Raw genomic sequence first — 783 nt, forward strand, 5'->3', positions numbered from 1 at the left:
AGAGTGTAGAATATGATATGAGGGAGATTTAGCTGTTATTTCTAGCAGATCAATTTATAGAGGCTTCCTAATTGGGTAATATGCTGAGTTTGGTTCAGCAGACTGTATCCAATTGCCTTAGAATTCTGTAACCTCATGTCAATGCAAGAAATCATTATGGTAGCAGTGATAGAATAAAGATATCAAATTAGAATCCTTCATCAATAAGGATTTTACAAGATAGGAACTGATTTGGTTTTTAAACAGTCTCTAATGCTTTAATGGTATTCCTAGTCACATACCGAATAGTGAAGTTACAAGAATAACTCACAGAAATCTCTCAAACAACTTTACATTTGTTATATAAATATTGTTTTTTGGTTTATGCATGTATCATAAATAACACACATAAGTACATACACAGATACACACATACACACACACTAGCATATATAGAAATATTTTGTGGTTTATTGACAGAATATATCATATACATGCACATGCATATACATACACATGTGAGCATTACATGCATATACATACACACACACAAACACACACACATATATAAATGATGTTCTTGTTTACTAATACATTCGTATATACATAAACATGTACAAAAAATCTTACAAATGTATACTCTCAAGTACACATACATTTGAATAACCAGCATGTATTAATAAACACACATATATATATATACCCATACACACAGTTACAAATACATACTCTTTCCAGCTAACAGAAACAACTAAAAATTTACACATGAATATACACAAGCACACACACACACACACACACACA

This window comes from Octopus bimaculoides, chromosome 3, assembly GCF_001194135.2.
Source record: "Octopus bimaculoides isolate UCB-OBI-ISO-001 chromosome 3, ASM119413v2, whole genome shotgun sequence".
NCBI classification, from domain to species: Eukaryota; Metazoa; Mollusca; class Cephalopoda; order Octopoda; family Octopodidae; genus Octopus; species Octopus bimaculoides.